The 23,674-nt window shown below is 43.5% G+C and overlaps 1 long non-coding RNA gene across 1 annotated transcript in view; it reads left to right on the top strand.

Moving 5' to 3' along the window:
- Positions 1–22,303, top strand: part of LOC146830984 (uncharacterized) — a 41,471-nt gene extending 19,168 nt beyond the window's left edge. The window contains exon 3 of the long non-coding RNA XR_014961219.1: positions 22,177–22,303. This is a non-coding gene — a long non-coding RNA (uncharacterized LOC146830984). The remainder of the gene's footprint in view (positions 1–22,176) is intronic.
- The last annotated feature ends 1,371 nt before the right edge of the window (positions 22,304–23,674 follow it).

Raw genomic sequence — 23,674 nt, forward strand, 5'->3', positions numbered from 1 at the left:
ATGCTCTGATTACCGATAACTTTCCTGTTGCCTTCATGATGGATTACTAACATTTATCTGCGTATATATTTTGAACGCTTATAATTCATGTATTAATAAGGGTCTTGCACAGGGCTAATTTCTTCATGCTATGGTCATACTGCTTCTCAGTTTTGAAAATGATCCCATGTTCCTCAAGAACTGATGTCATATTTGATTAAATGTGCGCTTTCTGCAAAGATGTAAGCATCCGCTTGGAATAACCCAGACCTGACAAAACTGGATTTATTAGATGCCATTTTTCCTCTTCTAATACAAGGTCACTCATGGTATGGCATTTTGAAAACTGATTAAGCAACTAGAAACCCTTGTGTTTCTGGCGCCTACTTTGCAGATGGAGTGAGATATGGGGTCATTAATGAAGAAATTATTAAAGAATTGTTTTTAGGGCACCTTTCAAATTCTTTACAGGTCATTTTACCGGTCCTAACGTGTGTGTTTGCATTTCCTCTGGAATGGAGCATTTGACAGTATTATTCTTTGTCCTTGTTATCTCTTACATTGCCCTTATAGTCCATTTTAGAAAGTATCACGATAAATGATAATACTAAAGGACTCTCTGGGAAGTGCAATTACTTTATTGTCTCTTTGTAACAACTCTTTACGTATTTCAAGTAATAGACAAAATTCCTAGCATAAAGGAAGGTCTTTCTGATTATGGTTCAATGTGACAAATGTCATTGATTAAATATTTTGGTTTATCTTTTCTTTTCTTTTGTAAGCAACATTATTTAGTGTAATAGCATTAAATTTAGAGAAGGTAAAATACCGTGGAAGAGTGTCCCTTGCCTGCATTCTTGGCGAGATAGAATATATTCTACACGTGGATGCTTCTATCACAGGATCTGAACCAGATAACCTTGATTCACTTTGCTTTTTGAAAAGCGTTTTTAAGTGAGTAGACACAATATTATCATTTTAGAAGAGTAATAAATGGCCCAAAAAGTTTTAGCTAAACAAATACATTCCCAGAGCATTGGATCTGTGTTAATTTTCTATACCTTGCTCAAAGCTCAAAGCTCTTAAACATGTTTTATTTTAATTCACAGGTTTACATTATGATTCTAAATATAGGTTGAATCTTCCTAAAGAGTCCCCCATGGTTATCCATTTAATTTCTTCCCATTCAGTAATTTTCATGAATGTCTTGCCTAGGTGTAAGATATTTCCTGTCCTTCACTTCTATAATAAATGAATGTAGCTGACATCAGGTAATCCAAATATTTCCATTAAGATCTTTTTTTGCAAACTGTTTTGTGGTATAATGATCATATTTTATTTGCAACCGAAGTAACCATTGGCCTCATATGAGCTTAGAGGTGTCTTTTGGACCCCTGGTGTTTCATAGCAGCCTTGCTGTGCTGATTAGAAGAACCAAAGTAAAAATCGAATTTACCTAATGATCAGTACCTGGAGAACATCAGGCAGCTTAGTCTTCCAGCTTTGATTGACAAATCTGAAGTCCAGTGTAGGGCACTATCATAAATGACAGCAGCTCTTCAGTTTCTTGAATAGAAAGTAAAATGTTACTCTTCTCCCGGCCACTAAGTTTTTGGGTTTAGGATAGCATTCCATAGAAAAACTCCTTAATCTGCTTGTTTAAGCCATTTGGGCACCACAACTGGTCTTTTGCTTAGCTAATGTGCTCCTACCTTTTACGTAGTGTGCATTCCAAGATCTTACGAGCTACGATTCCAGAATGACAATTTGTAATTCCTATGTGTGCTGCTTTGTGCAGCACACATAAAAGTTACAAATCGTCATTTTTTAAATGATTGTTTATGTGCAGGAAGGGACACCTTCCTGTACATAAACAATCAATCATGGCGTTTTGCTTTTTCACAGAAAGACGAGGAGAAATAAAGCATTTCTCCTTGTTTCGCCATGTTAAGACCAGGTTTTTCTGGTCTTCATTTTGGTGCTGCCTCCTATTTGTAAAAGCCCACCACAACACCCATTGCCCACCCCTTTCACACGAAGTGTAGCGTGAAAGGGGGCCTTCTTTACAAGGCGGCGATGAGCCACGTTCAGTGGCTTAACTCCGCCTTGTAAATAAGACGAAGCCCCTATGGCCACAGGAACGTTGTTAAAAGTGACATTCCTGTGGCGATAGGGACTTGTAAATATGCCCCTGGGCAATCACAGATAAGCCCTCACAAGACTTTGTGAACTACATGCTGGGCCTCAGTCTGAAGATTTCCAGTTAGAAGCTCAGGCATGTTGATATGATGTGAAAGTCACCTTTGACGAGTATTGTCATGGACAGAAAGTCTGAGATGTCCATGCTGTGTTGCTCAATGTCCTGCGATGCCCAAAAGTGTACAAGGCATGTGACCTAAATAATTCGGAGGACTACTGTTTTTTGAGTCCTGAAACAGATTTGTGGTACCCTTGATGTCCAGACCCCTTCTACTGACTCACAGATTAATCTGTATTTTGAGTAGAAGAGATGCAACATTTGTAGGTCACTAGGCGATGACCTATTTTTTGTATAGAAGCTAAGCATATCATGTGTCACAAACCAAATGTCTCACATGGGCTGCTGAATTAAGCCCCAACAATCAAACATTAGGAGTGGTTCCAAAAGACTTGAAAAATGCTCTCATGAACATAGGGATTTTTCCTCTGAAAATGCCAATTTGCTCTTAAATCTTGCAGTTCTTTTTGGAAAAGAAGGAATGCAACCTCCTGGGATAAGTAGTAGAAGTGTAGGATTCACTACCATGAACCCTCTGTTATGAGACCTACCTCCTCCTTTTCCTTATATTCTAGATGAGGCGGGGAAACGCACAGGTGGACAAGCTAAACTTCCACCTTTTTTCCCCAATATTACCACCCTCCTATAAATGAGATGCTAAGTTTGTGGGATTCCAAATCCACAGACCCACGTTTGCAGGACAAAAACCACAAGCCCCAAGTTCAATATTAAGTAGCACTAAACCTGGCCAGCACAATCCCCTGAGCTGACCTGAACAACAGTGTGTGTTCTCTGCATCCACTGCACCAAGTCCTGCTCTGTGCTTTTCCACAGACCCAAATACTTTTCAGGGAGAGCTTCCAGAAGTCTCCTGCAATCTTGATCTGAGGCCATCTGTGTCCTCTTGTCCTCTAATGCAACTACCGCTTTCTGAAGATGTTTGCGCTCTCTGATATCCACCACTGAACATTGCACGTATGGCACTTATTCATATCATTCAGTAACTCAAAACCCTGCTTTAGCCACTAGATTTGCCCTTATGCCATTCTGAGCATTTCCTGATGGGAAGGTATTTCACCTTATCTCCACGAAGTCCCTTTTATCGCTTTCCTTGAGGCAAGTACCCCTGATGTGGACTTAGCTCCAAGAATATTTGTGAAGGTATTTTCCCTCTTGGCCTAATAACCAAATCCAGACCGATCTTATCCACTTCTGACCTTGCCTAACATTTTGGCCAAGTTTCAGGAAAAAGAGGTGTCGTGACATTGACATTTCCCTGCTCCAGATAGACAGGCATTGGTTCTCCTTGATTTTTGTGCTAACGGTTCACCTCAAATGAATTTAATTTAAAACAGTTAAACTTATATTTACCCGTTTTTTCCAGTTTCTCAACGTTTTTGGTAATTAGGTAATATTCAGTTTTCTCCATTTTCTAACGTTTTTGGTAATTAGGTAATATTCCGTTTTCTCCATTTTCTAACGTTTTTGGTAATTAGTTAATTTTTAATATTTTTCTTCAACTGTAGTTTGAATTTACATTTTTTGTTGAAGTATATCGTTTTTGAAATGTAGATACTTTTTTTAAAACAGAATTTTATTATCATTATCAATATCTCGTCATATCGTGACACAGTAACAGTACAATTGACATTGTAGTCTGAAAGCAGAGGCATATCTTGTTCAAATACAGAGCAAAACAGATGTAGTGTGGTTGTGCATATCCCACTATGACTAGTAAACATACCCAGGCAGTACACTGCTCTAAAGAGACGTATCCAGGGTCGCCAGGCATTGTCTCTCATGGAACAATCAAAACACTGTTCGACCAGACAAATCACAAACTCCCCACACTCCCCCCAGCCCCCCACGGTGTCTTACCCCCAGTGCGGTAGCTATACCTTTTGCTGCAGGGGGTGGTTGGGCCGTTTGCTGCCCTGCGATGGCCACAGGTAAGTGAGGGAGGTGGTGGGACATCCCCGCGTTTTCTGCCCCTTGACGGCAGCAGGTAAGAGTGGGGAGGAGGTCCGCCGCCCCCAAAACTTGTGCCGCCTGAGGCAGACCACACCCCTAGTCCCCCTCCCACTCTTGCTCCGCCTCTGCTCTCCCCTTCCCCCTCTCCCAAAGCAAGCCAGTGGATTAGAACTTGGGTAAACTATTCCCCCAAGCAGTCCATGCCAGTCAAACACTACCTGGTGCCCGCAAAAGTAGTGAAAACAGCAGGGGCGATAAGTAGGGCCAAACCTCGGCTATTAAGCCCCTCACCAAGGGTTTCTACCTCAGTGGGCGCCTTAACCAGTGGTCTTACGGCTAGACTGCCAACTTTGGAGCTGGGAAACCAAGGTTCGAGCCTTGGGGTCGACTCCACATCCTGTGATTCTGGGCAAATTCCTTAATCTACCCGTGTCTACCAAAAAAATGAATGTGTCCTTGTGTAACGTAACTGGTGCTCGAGTAAAGCACTCCAATACCATCGGGTCAAGTTTACACTATATAAATCTGCAACAAAAAAAAATCTCCATCGCTCTCATCCCCGCCCCACTGGAAGTTAGACAGAATTGTGTCCCATGCTTGCGTGAAACTCTATGGGCCTCCCGCCCTGATGCACCTTTCACAATAGCACCGCTCCCTCCCAGGCAGCCCAGAGTAGCACATCCGCACTCCATCCCTGGACCTGGGCTCCTCAGGTCATTTCCAGTGCATCGTAATCTGGCGTTTGGCAAGTGCTAGAGCCAGGTCAATAAACCTATTAGTGACTTTATGCTTGGCCCAACACGCAGAGCCTAGGCAATGGGGTCAAGGATCGCTCCATAGCCTCTGTCAACATGCACACTATCTCAGACCAATAGAGGGCAAAGCGAGGGCAGCTCTAAGCATGTGAAGAATATCTCAGTGGTCGTCATAGCACCGCAGGCAGTCGGGCGGCGTTGGTGGGAAATAAATGCTACGTTTTAGGCACAAGATCTGGGGCGCAGTTTTGAAGTGTAGAAACTTAAACAATAACCACTTTCTCAAGAGTATGTCATAAACTTAGTCCATGTTACTAATAAATTAGACATTTTTTCAAAATCATGGACTGGACTTCCAAGTCTTTTTGTGAAACACTGAACATTCTTGAAATCTAAAAGAATATGCACGACTAAATTATATTATCAAGGACTACTAATTTACCACCTGTCCTTCACTGGTTTAGTGTTTAATTTAGTTGTATGCTATCTTCAAACCTCGGGCGGGCCGCCCTAGAGGGCTCAAGTGATTCCAGGGGAGCACCAGGCTCTGGCCAAAAGAAGCATTATGCTGATAACAGTGCTTTGTTTTAAGTTGAAAAAATTGAGCGGCAGTAAGCTGCTCTGTAATGGGCCATCACTAACATATTTCGTCCTTTATATCCTAGCTGGGGGTGATCCAGTGGGTTATCAGCTAGAGATACTCACAAACCACATACTCACCTGGGCCCATTAAACACGCAGACACATGAGCTGGTAAAGTACCGCTGGGGTCAATTTGTTGTTCCAATACCTGTATGATGAATTTACCTTATTATTTCTAACCAAACCTTTCTGACTGAATGTTCTTTCCTCTGGTCAATGGACCTTTTAGTTAACTATTGTAAGTAAAAATGGACATAGAATAGAATCTTTTAAATAACCACAGACTCGGGAGAGTTTTAAATGTTTATCTAGTTAAATTCATGTGATCCAAGAACCCAAATACAATTTGTACACCGTTTTCTCCGAAGAAGGGAATCAAATTTTAAGTCAGAAAAATCATTAAACAATGTTATGATGATAGTACGTGAATAGGGAGAAACAGAGAGAGCAATACAATGACATACTACACAGATTTATAGTTACCTAGGATGGTGTGGAAAACAACCCCTTGGCCAAGGAGCTGGTAAGGGTCCCCTGGGACAGATCAGGTGACAAAGGTTCAGGACAGGATTCAGGGACAGGATAGATGACCTCTTTTAGATACGAAGCCTGCGTCGCACTCCTCTCTGGCACTATCTTCCTCCTCGATTCTTCCGCAATCTTCTTCTATTATGTGCCGCCACAATTCTTCCACGATCTTCTTCTAATTAATTGGCTCAAATTCTAAGTCTGCAAAATCGATTCTTCTTCAGCATTTATTCAGTTCTCGGACAGCACCCCGGTCTCTTAGCATCTTGGCAGTACGAGCATAACTAACTAACTAAACTACCTCAATTATACCCTTCTAATGGCATGTACCACCCCTAAATGTTTCAAATGTATGAAACTCCTATTTCTGATTAAACAGGAAAGGGGGGATGATCATCACACCATGCTAAGTTTTAATAATTTTCTTTAGTCTATTGTTCAGCGTTCCCGCCCCTTAATTTATTTTCCCAAGCTTTATTTCCTACTCGCATTTCACATTTTTATCAATAAAAAGTATACATTTAATAATTTTCTCATTCATCATTCAGGATGCCTACTGCATGTTGTGATCGTGGCCTTGGCTGTGGTTCAAGAACATCATCATGATTCCTGGCGGGTTACGAGTGCGCGTGCGTAGTGTATCAAATGGTATATGGACTTTAGTATCGCTCTGAGGCCCAAATACGAACTAAATAGAAAGAGTCAAAGAAACATGTTAGAAATCAAATAAAATGATTTCACTGTATACCACCTATCTCTACTTTAATCCCATTTACTTATAAAAATCTTTCGCATTAGCATTTTAATAAAGTTGCATGGTTTAGTTTCAGCAAAAGCATGCGCTCTAACGTGTGAGTTCCAAGCAGCCATCTTAGAAGCGATTGCGCGGCTGCAAAGATTTCCCCTCAAGCAAAAACTCGTCATTACTGCATAGATGTAGTTGATGCATGCGCAGTACAGAATTCTGCGTTAGCAGACAGTTTAAGTCACACTCGGGTTACTTGTTAGTACGACACATATGCAAGCTTCCCCTAAGCTTAAATGTATGAACTGTAAGGAATGTTAGTATGTACAAACATAATTTTTACGGTATTACAAGTTATTTTGAGAGGATTGCATCCGAGCAAGTCTCTTATATACGAGTCCTTGCTCCATCAGGGGTATGTGCTAAAAGGGAAGGAACTCCAAATATTCCTCAAAACCCCCACCCCACTTCTAATCATCACACTGTGGATACTTGTACGCGTTAATAAGGTCTGCCTGACCGGAATAGTGTGTTTGGCAATCATGCATTTTATTGCATTTTTAAAACAGTAAAAGGAACTGCAATGTTTAAATAAGTCTAGACATATTTAAATATTGCTAATTGAATAGAATAATTGTGAAAAATTCTGAGTAAGGCCCAGTAAAAACAATTTGTCACAGGGTGGGTCGGGGTGGGTTCGTCATTAAAATGTTTGAAGACCACTAACCTAGAAGCTTCTTTGAGACTCCATTTATATGTGATATCAGCAATAAAAATCAAATACAGTACACAACCTACCCACATTTAAGCACCCATCAGAACCAACATATTCAGCTAGGTTATTGTGCTCAGCAAATATCATATCTAAAGCCCTCGCACAGACCCACCATAGGAAATACAAGGTGGACCAGGTAGAACCCTGGAACAAGATATAGGGCGTGATTTACAAAGCTATTTGCAGAATTTAAGTATGCAAATAAATACATTTATTAGGGAAAATCACAACCCTAAACCAAAGAATAAGGAATGATGGGATTTGCTCATATGGAACTTCTGCCAAAATATTGCAATTTCATGATAGCAAATTTGCTCCCAGGGGCCAGCTTGTGGGCATTACTGAGTCAGCCCTCCATTAAAAGCTGGCAAAAACTTGAATTAGGGGTCCGTATCCTACATACGGCAAATTGTCCTTGTTTGTGCCGGGCGCACCTTTTAAAAGGTGCACCTTGCGCAAACAAGGAATATGCACAGTATTAGGACAAATGTGCTGACCCTAGGGCAGCCGCATAATTCTCTCTGCCTTGGGGGTAGCGCATTCATGTGAAAAACAGAGGAGCGGCTGCTTTGTAGCCACTCCATGTTTCATAGTGCAGGCGGCACACCGCTTCCACCTTTAAGGGGATTTAGAGATCCCCTAGCAGTCGGGTGCAGCGAGTGACTGCACCTGCCAGCAATGGGATGTCTGGGGTGGCCATGGGACCCCCTTTCGCCCTCCTCCAGAGGGCTGCCATCAGGAGGCACACTGACAGGTGGCACACTGTCAGTGCGCCTCCTGACAGCTTCTTTGCCTCTGTGTCTGTAATATGGCAGGGGCACCGAGGCAAAGGGATTCCCTCATTTGCACGGTAAATGAGGGAACACCCTCTGATGATAACGCTGGCACTTTATGTTCGCCAGCCAGGGCCGGACTGGCCATAGCGGGCATCGGGCAATCCCCCGGTGGGCCGCACGGGTGGGGGCCGGTTTTGGGCCCCTGGGGGCCATTTTTGTTACAGGGCCGTTTGTGCAGCATAGCTGCAAAAACGGCCCTGTAACAAAATCGGCCGAAAACTGGCCCTGGCAAAGAGCTCGGCGGCACCCCCAACCCCCGGGGGCCGGCTGAGCACTTTGCCAGGGCCAGTTGTGGTTCCCAGTCCGGCCCTGTCGCCAGCGCTATCGGTATTACAGAAGGGGACGCACAAGCGTCTACGGCCCCTTCTGTAATACCAAAAGGGCCCCTGTGGCGTGCAAAGCAGGCGCAAACGTCCTTTGCCCCCCAGGGGTACTTGTGTAATACGGCCCCTGGTATATTTGGTCATGTTAAGGGCAGGGATAAATGTGTTTTGGGGTCGGAATCGGGAGGGGACGCCATCAAAATAGTGGCGCTCTAGAAAAGGAATTGTTCATATTTTTCGAATGGAGAGAAAAACCAGTTTATAAATGTAGCCTCTGCTGTATTTGTATACGTCAATGTTTATGCGTGAGTACTTTTCGAAATGTACGAGTCTCAGAATTCCAAAAGCACACCCGAATTCTTTTGAGAATTAATAAAAAAAAAGTTACAATTAACCTCAAAGGTAGACGTCAATCCATAGGTATTGATTTCAGACCTTATTATCACAACTTTTTCAAATCCGGCCCAGAAATCTCAGACCCTGCAAAAAGTAGCACACCAGCTACTGCCTCATACAAGCACATTGACGATTACTTAACCGTGGTACAGGTGGTGTGAAATATCACACAAGATTCTTGAGGACTCGTCCCACACAAAGATTTCAGTTCTAGAGAGCCACGAAATATGACGATTTTTTCCAGCTGTGTTTTTGTGGAATATAGAATGAGTGATGGAGTTTTCGGGAACTAGACATGCATTTTGCTGCAACATGCCCCCGCAGGCTAGCCGCTGTGCCACTTCTAATAAAATATGGGCTTACTTGTCTGCATTATGTATGCCTCTGCAGCTACAGGCATGACATCCAGAAACACGCGTCCCATTGAAACGAGCAGGGTGTTTGCAATCAGCTCGGTGTGGGGCTGCTGGGTGCTGGGTTCCATTCGCAGTTTTCTTATCTGCTTGGTTCTGAAATATTTTTCCTTGCTCTCAGATGTTACCACAGCTTTTCCCCTGAAGTGCCGGCGGCTCAGCTGGCTTTGTTAATTGCGGTGCATGCACCGAAATTGTATTTTACCTGCTTTCCCCTTCGCCGGGACAGATGGCGCGCGCCCCGAGCGAGAGGAACAAAAAACGCTTTCTGTCTCCTCACCATCACTTTTAATGAAGCGCCACTCGTCTCCTCATCAAGGGGTTCATTAATCTCACTGAGCTGCTCTTGAAGCCCGAGATGAGATGTGGCAGGCACATCTGTTGGCGGGACACCTTCGGCAAGGCGCGAGCGCGCAGGGATACAAAGGAATACCGCACAGGAGCGCGTGACGAGATTGTCTTGAAGAAGAAATCAAGTCAGATGAGTTCAAGTCGTGTGTGATCATCACAAGCGACGATGGAATTATATGACAGAATTTGTACATGCCTATCAATGTAGTTATGTTTCTGACCAGGGCAAAAGTCCTAAAAAAAGAAGTGGGGGGACTGACCTAGTTTGGCGGTATGCGAGTGACATCACACATGGCCTGACAGGAATTGATATAATAGAAAGTGGCAACACAAGCCACGACTTTACAGGAAGTGGCATCACAAGAAGTGACATCAGATCTAAAGCCCTCACATATATGTTTAGCAGGTCTATCATGTGTACGTTTGAGCGCATTGCGAGGACAATAGCACAGTGAGCTATCGAAGGTGATATTGACTTCTATACCTTGCAATCTCCCAGTTTTATGTAACACATTCTGTACATTCATTTAGAAACGTATATAATTTATTGTACATGTAATATGCACGTGTTGCTGTAAAGCGCTCTGACACCCTGCGTTAGAATGGGTAGAGCTATACAAGAAAAAATAGTGGTACTTAAATTATTTCAACGCCTGCGCCCAATGGGAACAGTGCAGCCCAAACTGCCATGCCAGGTCCTCCCTGGACTGGAAACAAGCATCCAAGGACCGGTTTCGGGCTTTCAGCCCTCATCAGCCATGATAGCTTGACCCCAGTGACATGGTCAAGCTATCCTGGCTGATGAGGGTCAAGACTGATTTGCATATGGCTGGATCCAAACTGGAATGGCATGGTGAGCAAAAAACAATGGATTTAGGCCCAGATCTCTGGACTGGGGTGAATGTATGACATTGTTCTGCCTTCTGTCCATCAATTGTTCTTTTTGCATTTGTCACCCAGAGTGGGACAGGGATGCCCAGACGTGGGTCCGGTGATCTCCATGCCACTTGAGTCAAGCTATCATGGCTGATGAGGGCTGAAAGCCCGAAACCGGTCCTAGGATGCTTGTTTCCAGTCCAGGGAGGACCTGGCCTGGCAGTTCGGGTTGGACTGTTCCCATTGGGCACAGGGTCCAGACTGATGTGCATATGGCTGGGTACAAACTGGAATGGCGAGCAAAAAAACGATGGATTTAGGCCCAGATCTCTGTAGTGGGGTGAATGTATGACATTGTTCTACATTCTGTCCATCAATTGTTCTTTTTGCCCAGCCAAGAGACTGACAAAAGGAGACCTGATGACCCCTCAAATTCAGCCCTTGTTATGGGCCCAGCAGGAGTCTTAAATAAGAATGCACGTTGTTGCTTGTTGCAGATGGAAAGCAGATAACGTGCAGGCGCTGCTGAAAGTGTCCCGGTGTTTGGAAATTACACCGGGACGAGTTCAGCACATTATTCATTGGGGCCCAAATTCTTGGCAGGGTGGACGGCGTTCACCCTGTGAAAAAGTGGGTGGACTCCGTCCACCAGCGTGTACCCCCAACTCGTGCCCTGTTTATGACAAATGAGTTTGCAAGCCAGCCAGAGGAGTCGTTTGATTGCTTTTCTGGAATCCAAAAAATCTGAAGCGTTACATCTATAGAATTTGTACATACCTATCAATGTAGTTATGAATAGCACAGAATTACTAGGAAGAAGTACCAACTATTTACATGAATAAAAACACATTGTGGTAACACTCAGTCACAGCAGCACATAACCTGTCACACGTGTGTACCTTCAACAAGACCGCATAGCATTATGGTAGATGTAGTATGTGCATTTTTTAGTTCACCTTTCAACCTTCATTTGAGGGATTTGAAGAACCAGAACCTTTTGGATCTGGCGGCGCAGGGTACGCCTTAATCTCCTGGGTTCTCCTGCTTAGCTACACAGAGACACTGGGACACTCTGTCGGCGTAAAAGATCAGATTTATTAGCTGCAGCTAGTACAGTTGTCCCAGAAGTACACGAGGTAGGTTCTCAGGAGACTGCCACTTCACTCCGTGGCGCACAAACTTTTATAGCACATATGTAAAATATACATTAACCAAATACACACCCAGAACATACAAGAAAGAGCCAATAAGGAAAGTTGGAAAACAGGCTAGAACCAATAGGAAAGGTTTGGAAACAAAGTATCAGATGACTCGAAGAAGCCTTTCCTCCAACTGTGTTTGTCATCCTCCCCACGAGCTAATTCATTAACTGATCTGCAACTAACTTGCAGGTGGCGAGATACGTTTGTGTGTGTTGGAGGACAGTTGTGAAACAAGAGAATACGAGCAGAGGACAGCGAAGGCCAGACAATAAGATAAAATCAGAAGAGAATAGTGTGAACCAACAGATAGTTGAGACAGGGATTAGGAAAACCAGACAGGGATTAGTGTACTCGGCCAGTCTCCGACACCAGCTTTTGTAAATAGAGGCACAAGGTTATTTTGTTACACTATTGCAGGAAAAGCAGAAAAGGACTTCGATCGTTGTGCTGCCTGAGTGAGGGCAACACAAAATGGCGGCGGAGCACAAAATGGCGGGTCGATACGATCATGATCGAAAATCGAAGTTCCTCAGACCCTCCTTTTGCCAGAACTCAGGCAAGATACACAGACTCACATTAATCTTAGTCAATGTTGATGGCCATAAGGTCATCGAGCTGTTGCTGTAGCATCATTCTGATATTCTCTGCTCTTTGTGACTTGGGTTTAGGGATGCACATAGTAGCACAAAGGTCGCAGATGGCGGGGCCACAGTGCATACAAAGGCAACAAGAGAATACGATGGCTAAAACTACTCCAAGGAATGTCAATACCTTCCAACCCCATTTGGACAGTAGTCCCAAAAACCACTCCAATAATGACCAATCTCCTTCGTCTTGATGAATTGACTCAGAGATTATATGTAACTTAGAGATAGCTTGGTATACTGTTGGAGCGTCATTAGGTATGAAAATACAGCAACTTGACCCGATCAATTTGCATACTCCACCACGGTCTGCAAGAACAAAGTCTAAGGCAACTCGGTTTTGTAAAGTCATAAGACGATCTGCTTGTAGTTCTGCCGTGATATTACTTAAGGCTCCTACAGTGATGTCTATGGTGGTTTCTACAACACGAACCAATTGCCTTATATTTCTGCTGTTGGCCATTGGACCCCAAAAAGGAAGAAATCCTTTGAGGAAATCTCCTCCCTCTTGTCCTGCTGTGTCCTTGGAATTAATAATCCCTCTGCCATATCTGTTTCGATAATGATTTGCAGAAGCGGTGTATGTAGGGGGAAGAAGGAAAGCTATATAGCAGGTACCGGAAAAACCAGTTGGCAACCACGTGTAAGCCCTATTATAACAGATGAAATATGTACCCTGAGATGGTACTAGAGGCGGTGAATTCTGAGAGGAGTAAACGTATGTGTGGGAACAGCTATTTCTTTGTACGGTGTCAGCAGACTGACCATTTATCTGTAAACAGAAATTGCCCTGATGTGGTATAGTCCAAATCGGTGGAGATTTTCCTTGTTTAACTTTATCACCAAAGCTAGTGACGTAATGGGTGACGTTCCAGTTAGTGTACGCTTTTCTTTCGTCAACAGAGATCTTACTATTTTCCATGATTCTAGCCATAGCTACCATTCCCTTTATCAATGAACTATGACTAAAATCCGGACCACCAATACGTGAACTAAAGGATCGTCAGAATTTGCTTTGATAGGCATTGGAGAAGATAACAAAATAAGCCCAAGCAGAACCTTCATAGGAGAACGGAAGGACTAAATACGGCATTCCTTTTTCTACGGTATGTGGCATAATTCCACACACCCAACAGTCAGTTGTATTGATCACTAATTGATGCTGATGTAACAACTGGACAAATGAGTTATTATAATATTCAGTTCTCCTAGTGAGTTCATGTTGAGGAAGTGTATGAAATAGATGTGGAGAGACAGTAGAAGAAGACGAAGAGGTATAAGGAGAGACAACTTTTTGCTGCAGAGCAATAACAATCCAATTTATACACGCCAAAAGAATACACAATAATATAATAATACATAAAGCAATACCACAACGATTATACATTTCTTTACAATGATTCGTTTTATCTTTACTTTCTCTTTTGCCTAATGTAGTCTCCATCTTTCTAAGTGGATGCTCACGGCAATCTTCCTCAATCACTTAGTCACGATTGTCTGCCGTCCTATGACACTGCAAGTCCTGCAGGCCTATTGCCACTACTCAGGTTGTAACTAAGACTCCTACCGTGACCTTGCAACCGGGACAGAATACTACATAGGAGAGAAGAAAATCTTAAGTGTTCTTTAGTCTAGGCCTTAGGTTATAGTGTTCTTTATCAGGTGTAGTTTGGTCTTGGAACAATGTTCGCGGATTGGTCGTATTCAAGCGACGATGTGATGGTATTGCTTCCTGGAGAATGTCGTTGTCCTCTTTCTCAGACAATGTTCCATTCAGGCGTGCATCACTAAAAGGTACGAATCGTGGAACCTTTTCACTTTCAGAGTCACCAATACCCCTACGAACCCACTGATCGAACGGAACTGGCAAAGGCACTTTCTTGCAATGCACACCGTGAATCCAATTTTTCTTTCCTTCGACTTTTACTGCTGTTCTCGTGGTGAGCAAAACCATTCGGGGCTCTCTCCACCTGGGTTCCAAATTTTTCGTCCTTTGGAAATTCTTTGTGCAGACCCAGTCACCTGGCCGAATGGAATGACCTGGGTCTGTGGAAACCTCCGGCAAAGCACTCTGAACCTGTTGATGGAGAACACGCAATTTAGTCGTAAGGTCATGCAAGTAGTCAATCAACATTGGATATGGCAAGTCTGAGTATTTCTTAGGACGAGGGACTCCCCATACATTAGCCAGGCGTCCAAAAACCATTTCGTAAGGGCTAAGTCCCAAACGAGAGTGTACTGCAGTTCTGGTGGACAGAAGAGCCAATGGTAAAGCATCGGGCTAATTAAGTCCTGTACTAGCCTGAATTTTCGCTAGTTTTAGCTTTATAGTTCCGTTGTAACATTCTACTAAACCCGCTGACTGTGGATGATTTGCCGCATGGAACTTTTGCTTGATACCAAGACCCGCACAAACTTTTTGCATGACTTGGCCCACAAATTCGCTCCCATTGTCACTCCAGACAATGCGCGGAAACCAAACCTGGTGAAAAATTCTTTTAGTGGCATTTTAGCTGTGGATAAGGCTGTGTTGTCTTTCAGAGGGTATGCTTCTATCCATCTTGAAAAGGCGCATACCACCACCAGAACGTATTTGAGGTTGTTGCATCGCTCCATATGAATATAATCGATCTGCAACACCTCAAAAGGATATGTCGGAGCAGCAAAGCGACCTGCTGGAGTTGGGGTTCCCTTTCCCGGATTGTACATCAAACAAACAATACAATGTTTCACTACATTGTCTGCACACTTTGGGATTCCTTCATTTTGCCACACTGGAGCCAGAAGCTTGCATATACCTTTTGCACTTAGGTGGGCTGGACCATGCGCCATAGTGACTACTGGCAGCACATAGGCGTCTGGTAACAGCCAACGTTGGTGCTCAGACAATTCCACCCAACATCCCATCTCATCCAACCTTCCTGTACTTTCTTTCCACTTGCTCAATTCTTTCTCTGTAGCCTCTTTCTGAATCGCTCTTACACTTTCCACTGTATCCTCATACATTCCTCTCTCTCTAACCCAATTCGCAGGACCCGCAACATACATTCGACTTGTAGTATCTCTCGCTGTCTTTTTCGCTACTTCATCCGCAAATGCATTTCCTCGACCAACATCGTCAGTAATCTTTTTGTGCGCACTACACTTCACAATTGCTATCTGGGCAGGCAAAGAAAGTGACTCAAGAAGATCAGTCACTAATTGACCATGTTGTATTTTAGTGCCATGTGAAGTGAGGAATCCCCTTTCTTTCCAAAGACGCCCAAAATTAAACGCTACACCAAAGGCGTATTGGCCGTCGGTGTACACATTTACTCTCTTTCCTTTTGACAACACACATGCTCTCGTTAAAGCTATCAGTTCTGCTGCTTGAGCTGAATTGTGTCTGATACGTGCGGTTTCCACAACTGTATGTAAGGTAGTAACAGCATAGGCTGAAACTGTATCTCCATTAGGAAGCTTAAAACAAGAACCATCCACCCATAGAATTCCATCCGTATTTTCTAGCGGCGTATCTTTCAGATCAATTCTCCCTTCTGTCTCTTCCTCAGTACGGAGGAAACAATCATGTTGTTCTTGGTCATCTTTGTCTACTGGAAGAGGCAACAAAGTAGCTGGATTTAAAGTATTACATCGTTTGATGTGCACGTGACTAGCCAAAAGTGTCAGCTCATATCCAGACAAACGAGCACTCGTAAGATGCTGCGTTTTTGTTCGGTTTAATAAGGTATCCACTGCATGCGGCACCATAACAATAAGTGTGTTATCTAACACTATTCCAGCAGACTGTCGAATAGAAATCGCTGCTGCTGCTGTTGCTTTGAGACAACTAGGCAATGCTTTAGCTACTGGGTCTAAAGTAGCCGAAAAATATGCACATGGCCGCTGTTTGTCTCCAAATCGCTGCGTTAAAACTGACATCGCACACCCTTCTCTTTCATAGACGTAGAGCGTGAAAGGCTTACTGTAATCGGGAGTACCCAATACAGGAGCAGAACACAGAGCAGTACGCAAGTCAGTGAAACTCCTCTGACATTCGTCAGTCCATGGAAGGGGCTGTGGCGTATCTTTCAATTAGAGTGCCAACAGAGGTTTAGCCAATAGAGAAAAGTTAGGGATCCACTGCCTACAATAAGAGGTAATACCCAGAAAAGCACGTACCTCTCTTTGTGTGGATGGCACAGACATTTGCGCAATCGCCTGAATTCGTTCTGGGGTTAATCGTCGTCCCTCCTTTGATAGGAGATGACCCAAGTAGGTAACCTCTCGACGAACATATTGTAGTTTTGAAGGTGAAACCTTATGATTCAGATTAAACAGATGGCGTAACAATGCAACAGTCACATCTTTGCAAATATCTTTTGAATCAGCAGCAATCAACAAGTCATCCATGGATTGGATAAGAGCAGCACCAGACATCAAATGAAAAGCATCAAGATGACATTTTAAAGCTTTACTGTAAATAGAGGGACTTTCACAATAGCCCTGAGGTGCGCGCTTAAACCGGAAGCTTTGGCCTCCAAGAGAGAAGCCAAAAATATCCCTACTCTCTTCAGCAATGGGAATACTAAAGAAGGCATTCTTTAGATCGATAACAGAAAACCAAGTCGCTGTGGAAGGTATCATCGTTAACAAAGCAGTGATATCTGGAACTACAGGAAATTGTGGTACAACAATTTTGTTTACCTCCCGGAGATCAATTACGAAACGATATACAGGAGGCTGAGAAGGATCAGTGCGTTTAAGAACAGGAAGACTAGGACTATTGCATATGTTACCTCTCGTTTCCTCAACCACACCCTTCTGAATCATATCATGAATGATTTCCAAAAGCGCTTTTTCTCCTTCAGTAGAAATTCTATACTGCGGAATACGTGGCAATTCAACATTAGGCTTAAGAGTGACAACATAAGGTGGAATCTCCAGACAACCCACATCGTTCGGACCCGTGGCCCAAAGTGTCGACGGAAGAGAAAGCAATTCAGGTGGAAACTGATCTTTGGACAAATACATTGGAGAAATCAGTTTCTGTCCTAAAGTAAGATGTACACCAGAAGGAGAACAATATATCGTAGCATGCATTCTTTTCAATAAATCCAAACCCAACAGATTTTCACCGCAACCATTCGTCAAAAGAAGTGAAGCTTCCAAATCATAAGGGCCAATTGAAATAGGCAAAGGGCAGGAAACCGGATTACGAACAGGGGCACCAGAAAATCCCACAGAAACATTCGTTAAGCCAGACAAAGGTGCCCCAGGGAGTTTGGAATGAATGATAGAACTTCTCATCGCACCAGTATCTAGGAGAAATGGCTCTGAAACACCCATTGTAGTGACATTAACATAGGATTCATTCTGGTCTACTGGAATCGACACAACTCCCTTACTTTGTCCATGGCTGTCCTAGTTAGTATGAAGACTTTCATTCTCGCCTTCAACATAACAATCCTCATTATAATACTGTGTAGACCTAAAATTCTGCTGATCAAAATAATTCACGGAATTGGGAGGAGGAAGGGAATGTTGTTCTTGAGTCGACATACCTCGACCTCTGTTTGCTGACTGGAGGCCACCACGACCTCGTGGAGCAGATAGTGCTCCATTGCGTTGCAATAAAACCGGACAACTACTTTTAAAATGACCTTCTTCTCTACAATAGGCACATTGATTAGGTCCTAACAAAGGTCGCGGAATATATGGTTCAGGTTTTTGATACAACCTCTGAAACTGCGGAGGCTGTTGAAATTGAGGCTGAACATAGCGAGGAGGATAAGCTTGTTGCAAGAGAACCTTTGTTTTCAATTCTTTCGTCTTTTTCTCTTGCTTTTCTCTTTCTTCTTTATCTCTATTTTCATAATATTGTGCAGTAGCTAATATCTGGGCAGAAGAAGAAACAGCCCATGAACTTTCAGAATCTTTCAATTTGTGTGACAACTCAGGAAGCAAATTAAATACAAATTTGTCCACAAATAATCGCTGACCACCCTCTGTAGCCATATCTTGACCACTGTGATCAATAAATGTCTCCTCGAAACGAGTAGAGAAATCAGAGACACTCTCATCTTTCTTCTGTTTGCATGCTGCTAATTTATCCCAGTTAACTCTCAAGGCAGGCATCATCATTTTCATTAATGTAATAATCCTACCAGGGAGTTCTGAAACTAAAGCATCAGGTTTAGCACCACCCACTTGAGCTGCATCCGCGGCAATTATAGCAGCCCAATTACCACCTAATGCTTGAGCATGATCTTCTCTACGAATCTTAGCCCATAATGCTTGCGGAACGACATTTCCCATCAACATATCGATATCAGCTAGATTCATGATGCAAGCATCAACCGTCTGTGATAATTCTTTATAATAACCTGCAGGATTCTTACGAGGATCCGGTAGAGTCTGCTTAAGAGCTAAAACTTCAGATCGTTTCCGAGGGACATGTACCCATATACGTTGGAAATGAGCAGGAATAGCTGGATTATTACCTTGAGCCGCAACTTCTTCCTTCCAAACTGGAGGAACCTCTCTCATGGGATAATTTTTCAGTGTCAGTCTAACCGACGGATCGGAATCAAGGAGAGTCTGAGAGGACAATAAGGATCTAAAGGAAATAAGTGTCCTTACAGCTTTCTCAACCTTAGAACCCACCACAAGTCCTTTGTCGAAATCAGTCTGAACATCTAACAGATCCTGTGGGATCGGACTCGAATTCACATCCTCCCATTCTTTAATGAGAGTATCGCACATTACATCAAAAACATATCTTTGCGTAGGCGCATTCCATTGTGAGAAAGTAGACATAATATCAGGCACACTATACTGGGGACCCCTCTTGATCCATTTACGTGCGAGAGAGTCCAACCTTTCTCGTTCTTCAGAATCTGGGAACTGACTACGAGATTGTCTTCGAGCAAAAGCCGGAGACACATTTAAAGCTTCAAAGAAAGTAGATAGAATACCAGTAACGGTGTCCGTGAGACGCTTACGCACAGACGGAGAATTGGACATAAGAATAGGGGACAAGGTATTAGGCGAACTAGTGGAAGGAGAACCGGTAATTGCAGGAGGAGCAGAAGGCACAGGAGATCGAAGATCAGGAGATGAGGGCAAAGAAGTTGAAGTTGAAGGAAAAACTGGTAGAGGTGGAGATACCAAAAGGGGCAAAGGCGGAAGAGCTGGAACAGGCGGAGGTACTGCTGGCAGCTGAACAGGCTGTAACAACTGGGGTGCATTAGTACCTTATGCATAGGGCGGAGGCAACCTCAATAAATGGGACATTAGGGGATCTTCTTCTAAATCGTTCTTGTTATCGGAAGGGGAAACAGGCAGCACCGGATAACATTTATCTATCGCCATACGATGCTGTCTTTCAGAAATTTCCATCGCATTATTAATTTCATCATCTATGAATTGTTGGGCAGCCTGTATAATTGTCATACCCTGTGCTTTCTTATCTCGTTTTGCTTGTTTAATTTCTCTCTGTTTGGCTTCCTTACGCCAAAGGCGGAAAGAGTCAAACATTGCCGGCCGGGCTTTTCTTTTGAATAGAACTGCTTCCAAATTATCTACCACATCAGAATCGAAGCTACCATTTTCTGGCCATTTTAAAACACCATCTTTCTTCGTGTATCGGGTCCATGCCTCGTTGAAGGCAATGGGGCCAACACCATGTTTAGAATAGAGCTCATATGTGGGAGTTCCAACCGAAGGAATCGGACAAGAGTCCTCAAGCCGGGAATCCCTATTACAACCAAAGCAACAAAGTTTTCCAAACTTAGTCAGACCAGGCATCTCGTAATTTCACCTGACTGTTCACAAACTTCAAGGGGGTAAAACTCAGTTTACGCAGCACAAATGCACTTACCCTCGGCTTCGGCTATTGCAATAGTCGAATCTAAGAACCCAAGGCACTAAGGAACAAAGGACAAAAATTGTGGGCGCGACCCACGAAATACTTAACTAAGGACGTCTTCTTACACCAACTGAGGCCCGTCTATCATTTTGCCTTACCATACATCATCAAAGGAAGGGCCAAGGCAGGGCAGCAGTCAGGGCAGCAGTGGTTAGTAGCCGTCAGGAAGGAGTAACCGCGCTGCAAAAGACCTTCGGACCACTTTCGACATACAGGGGTCGCTTGACGTGGCTCGCGATTCCTCCAGAATTTTCTTGTGGGGTTCCTCACGACCTTCGGGCAGAACCGGTACCACTGAAGCCGCCCCACGTTGGGCGCCAGTTGAAGAACCAGAACCTTTTGGATCTGGCGGCGCAGGGAACGCCTTAATCTCCTGGGTTCTCCTGCTTAGCTACACAGAGACACGGGGACACTCTGTCGGCGTAAAAGATCAGATTTATTAGCTGCAGCTAGTACAGTTGTCCCAGAAGTACACGAGGTAGGTTCTCAGGAGACTGCCACTTCACTCCGTGGCGCACAATCTTTTATATCACACATGTAAAATATACATTAACCAAATACACACCCAGAACATACAAGAAAGAGCCAATAAGGAAAGTTGGAAAACAGGATAGAACCAATAGGAAAGGTTTGAATTCAAAGTATCAGATGACTCGAAGAAGCCTTTCCTCCAACTGTGTTTGTCATCCTCCCCACGAGCTAATTCATTAACTGATCTGCAACTAACTTGCAGGTGGCGAGATACGTTTGTGTGTGTTGGAGGACAGTTGTGAAACAAGAGACTACGAGCAGAGGACAGCGAAGGCCAGACGATAAGATAAAATCAGAAGAGAATAGTGTGAACCAACAGATAGTTGAGACAGGGATTAGGAAAACCAGACAGGGATTAGTGTACTCGGCCAGTCTCCGACACCAGCTTTTGTAAATAGAGGCACAAGGTTATTTTGTTACACTATTGCAGGAAAAGCAGAAAAAGACTTCGATCGTTGTGCTGCCTGAGTGAGGGCAACACAAAATGGCGGCGGAGCACAAAATGGCGGGTCGATACGATCATGATCGAAAATCGAATTCCTCAGATTAATGCTAATTAATTTTTAATGAGGCACTCTCAATTTATTTAAGTAGTTAGTCAGTACCAAATTTTAAAAAATGGCAGGTCCCAATGTTCTTTCTTGGGAAGTGACTTGTCGCCCCAACAAACTACCGAATGATCTGTCTGTGGGTGTCCACACCTCACCCACTGTGCTTATTTTGAACTAGTGGTTACAGGTGGGGCCCACGGCACTCATTTTTGGAGAACAAGATTTATTTTTTCTTGAGCAAGAGAGGTAAAAAGACACAAGGGGGGAGAAAGGTGTTAAAATTGTGACAAAGAGAGAAAGACAGAACAAACAACAACGAGATAAAGGGATTGTTTGCTGTTGAATTAAAGAGGTGTGAGGTGGAATCAAGACTAAGTAACCCTGGTATTCAGCCTGCCGACATTCAATAGCTCCGACTCGGGGTTTCTGAGAGCAATGATGGGTCCCAGTGCTTAATCTTTTACAAATTAAGCACTGCTTATTCGCCTGCAGCTGCCTAGACATGGTGAGTGTTGGAGGACACAACCAGCCCAGCTTTGCCTCATTTTCATCATAACGTCTCCTACCCCTCTCTGGGTTTCAGCAGTAGTTCCAGAAAACATATCCATATGGATCAGCGAATTAGGTAAATTGTTGCTCTTACATTCATTCATGTATCTATTGAAGTGACTACCTACTGGAGGAAACCTGAGATTGGCATGTAGAGCTGGTAGAAGTCTGCTGCAAAGGTCAGAGGACCCAATGATCATGCAAGGCCTGGTATGATATGAAGCATATTCAAACTGGAACAATGGATGCATTGTGCATACAACAGATCCTGTTGATTCACTAGTAGACTTGGTGAGCAATCTGTTGTTGCAAGCCATGAAGAAAGTTTATCGATTGCTTATGAAGACAGGAAGACACCTTGACTTCTGGAGGCCCCGTGCGACACACTCCACAACCACAAATTATTCACGCATTAACTATGTAGTATTCTGGTTCTCCTCATTCCCTGTATGTCTGAGCTAGTGTCTGGAAAGCTAAGAGTGAATGATGTAAGAGAACATTGGCATGTGTGTGGAGTAGGGCTAGAGGGTCAGGAACCTTCAAGTAATTGTAGTCAAAAGGTACCTTACACAATAGGTCATCGTTTTCCTTTTTTTCCAATTACTTATATTCTTTCCAAAAGGACAAACAAGCAGGATGTCAAGTTTAACAAACAACATTGTCATTATTTACATATATTTTGGTGCTGAAATTATATGCATTGCACCTCAAGATAATACAGTGGTACCACAAACGCATATATAGTTCAGGACGATGGAAAAGCAAGCAGTTGTGTGTCAATTTTAAAATGTATCAGGAATAGGTGCTGTCATGAATAACATACAAGGTTTCAGTGCTTCTTCTGTTGTCTAAGAAACACCTGGTGAACCTAAAAATAAATGGAGAAGTTGGTATAGGGTTTTCTGTAATTATTTAACAGCCAGTGATGGTAAAACATATTCCGCACAAAGAATGTTGGTCATACTTTTCCTTTCTCTAGGAAGTGACTTGCTCATCACCAGCAGACTAGACTATTGCAATGCATTCTTCTCTGGCATACCAAGTCAACTCATACAAAGACACCAGACCACCCAGAACACCACCGCTTGACTCATCCTGAACATACCCTGCAATGCCCACATCACGCCCCACCCTAGACAGCTACACTGGCTACCAATCCAGTAGCGATGCCAATTCAGACTACTCACTCATGCATACAAAGCCCTCTACAACATTGGACCTGCCTACATCAACCATCACCACAACTTCCACCAGCACACTAGATAACTGCGCTCAGCCTCACGCCACCCAGCTCAAATAGTCTGCATTCACAATAGCAAGTCAGGAGGATTCTCCTTTTCCTACACCGCTTCCAAATACTGGAACGACCTGCCATACCACATCAGGACCTCCCTATCCGTTCACAAATTCTGAAACTGAAGACCTGGCTTTTTAACTAAGA

This window comes from Triturus cristatus, chromosome 5_1, assembly GCF_964204655.1.
Source record: "Triturus cristatus chromosome 5_1, aTriCri1.1, whole genome shotgun sequence".
Classification (NCBI taxonomy): Eukaryota; Metazoa; Chordata; class Amphibia; order Caudata; family Salamandridae; genus Triturus; species Triturus cristatus.